The following is a 2617-nucleotide window of genomic DNA, read 5'->3' on the forward strand; positions in this document are numbered from 1 at the left end:
CTTTTACTGTGGAGGGCTTTTACTGTGGAGGGCTTTTACTGTGAAGGGCTTTTACTGTGGAGGGCTTTTACTGTGGAGGGCTTTTACTGTGGAGGGCTTTTACTGTGAAGGGCTTTTACTGTGGAGGGCTTTTACTGTGGAGGACTTTACTGTGGAGGGCTTTTACTGTGAAGGGCTTTTACTGTGGAGGGCTTTTACTGTGGAGGGCTTTTACTGTGGAGGGCTTTTACTGTGAAGGGCTTTTACTGTGGAGGGCTTTTACTGTGGAGGACTTTTACTGTGAAGGGCTTTTACTGTGGAGGGCTTTTACTGTGGAGGGCTTTTACTGTGAAGGGCTTTTACTGTGGAGGGCTTTTACTGTGGAGGGCTTTTACTGTGGAGGACTTTTACTGTGAAGGGCTTTTACTGTGGAGGGCTTTTACTGTGAAGGACTTTACTGTGGAGGGCTTTTACTGTGGAGGACTTTTACTGTGGAGGGCTTTTACTGTGGAGGGCTTTTACTGTGGAGGACTTTACTGTGAAGGGCTTTACTCTGAAGGGCTTTACTGTGGAGGACTTTTACTGTGGAGGGCTTTTACTGTGAAGGACTTTACTGTAGAGGGCTTTTACTGTGGAGGACTTTACTGTGGAGGACTTTACTGTGGAGGGCTTTTACTGTGGAGGACTTTACTGTGGAGGACTTTACTGTGAAGGACTTTACTGTGGAGGGCTTTACTGTGGAGGACTTTACTGTGAAGGACTTTACTGTGAAGGGCTTTACTGTACACAAAGAGAACATCCACAGGGCGACTTCAGTTCACAAAGTGAATCTTGTTAGTTTTAAATAGGTCTTTAAAGATAATCGAACACATCTTGACATGTGTCTGAGAGGGTCTCCATCCTGTGGTACTGCCCTGTGGTACTGCCCTGTGGCCCTGTGGTACTGCTCTGTGGTACTGCCCTGTGGTACTGCCCTGTGGTACTGCCCTGTGGTACTGCCCTGTGGTACTGCCCTGTGGTGCTGCCCTGTGGTACTGCCCTGTGGTACTGCCCTGTGGTACTGCTCTGTGGTACTGCCCTGTGGCCCTGTGGTACTGCCCTGTGGCCCTGTGGTGCTGCCCTGTGGTACTGCTCTGTGGTACTGGCCTGTGGCCCTGTGGTACTGCCCTGTGGTACTGCCCTGTGGTACTGCCCTGTGGCCCTGTGGTACTGCCCTGTGGTACTGCCCTGTGGCCCTGTGGTACTGCTCTGTGGTACTGCCCTGTGGTACTGCCCTGTGGCCCTGTGGTACTGCCCTGTGGCCCTGTGGTGCTGCCCTGTGGTACTGCCCTGTGGTACTGCCCTGTGGTACTGCTCTGTGGTACTGCTCTGTGGTACTGCCCTGTGGTACTGCTCTGTGGTACTGCTCTGTGGTACTGCCCTGTGGCCCTGTGGTACTGCCCTGTGGTACTGCCCTGTGGTACTGCCCTGTGGTGCTGCCCTGTGGTACTGCCCTGTGGTACTGCTCTGTGGTACTGCCCTGTGGTACTGCCCTGTGGTACTGCCCTGTGGTGCTGCCCTGTGGTACTGCCCTGTGGTACTGCCCTGTGGTACTGCCCTGTGGTGCTGCCCTGTGGTACTGCCCTGTGGTACTGCCCTGTGGTACTGCCCTGTGGTACTGCCCTGTGGTACTGCCCTGTGGTACTGCCCTGTGGTGCTGCCCTGTGGTACTGTCAGCTGGAGACGATTCCAATTTGAGTTCATGGATTTAAACATTGGTTTAATTGAATCATCTGGAGAGTTTTAAGCAAAGACAAAAACCATCAGCTCTGTCCAGTTCAAACATCTGGACACAAGGGACCAGGACCAGAGCCAGGACCAGGACCAGGACCAGGACCAGGACCAGGACCAGGACCAGGACCAGGACCAGGACCAGAGCCAGGACCAGAGCCAGGACCAGGGTCAGGACCAGGACCAGGACCAGGACCAGGACCAGAGCCAGGACCAGGACCAGGACCAGAACCAGGACCAGAGGCAAGACCAAGACCAGGACCAGGACCAGGACCAGAGCCAGGACCAGGGTCAGGACCAGAGCCAGGACCAGAGCCAGGACCAGGACCAGGACCAGGACCAGGACCAGGACCAGGACCAGAACCAGGACCAGAGGCAAGACCAAGACCAGGACCAGGACCAGGACCAGAGCCAGGACCAGGGTCAGGACCAGAGCCAGGACCAGAGCCAGGACCAGGACCAGGACCAGGACCAGGGTCAGGACCAGAGCCAGGACCAGAGCCAGGACCAGGACCAGGACCAGGACCAGGGTCAGGACCAGAGCCAGGACCAGGACCAGGACCAGGACCAGGGTCAGGACCAGGACCAGAGCCAGGACCAGGACCAGGACCAGGGTCAGGACCAGGACCAGGACCAGAGCCAGGACCAGAGCCAGGACCAGGACCAGGGTCAGGACCAGGACCAGGACCAGGACCAGGACCAGGACCAGGACCAGGACCAGAACCAGGACCAGAGGCAAGACCAAGACCAGGACCAGGACCAGGACCAGGACCAGAGCCAGGACCAGGACCAGGACCAGAGCCAGGACCAGGACCAGGGTCAGGACCAGGACCAGGACCAGAGCCAGGACCAGGACCAGGACCAGGAC

This window comes from Eucyclogobius newberryi, unplaced genomic scaffold, assembly GCF_026437365.1.
Source record: "Eucyclogobius newberryi isolate DKJ021-1_F unplaced genomic scaffold, fEucNew1.0.hap1 SCAF_12, whole genome shotgun sequence".
Classification (NCBI taxonomy): Eukaryota; Metazoa; Chordata; class Actinopteri; order Gobiiformes; family Gobiidae; genus Eucyclogobius; species Eucyclogobius newberryi.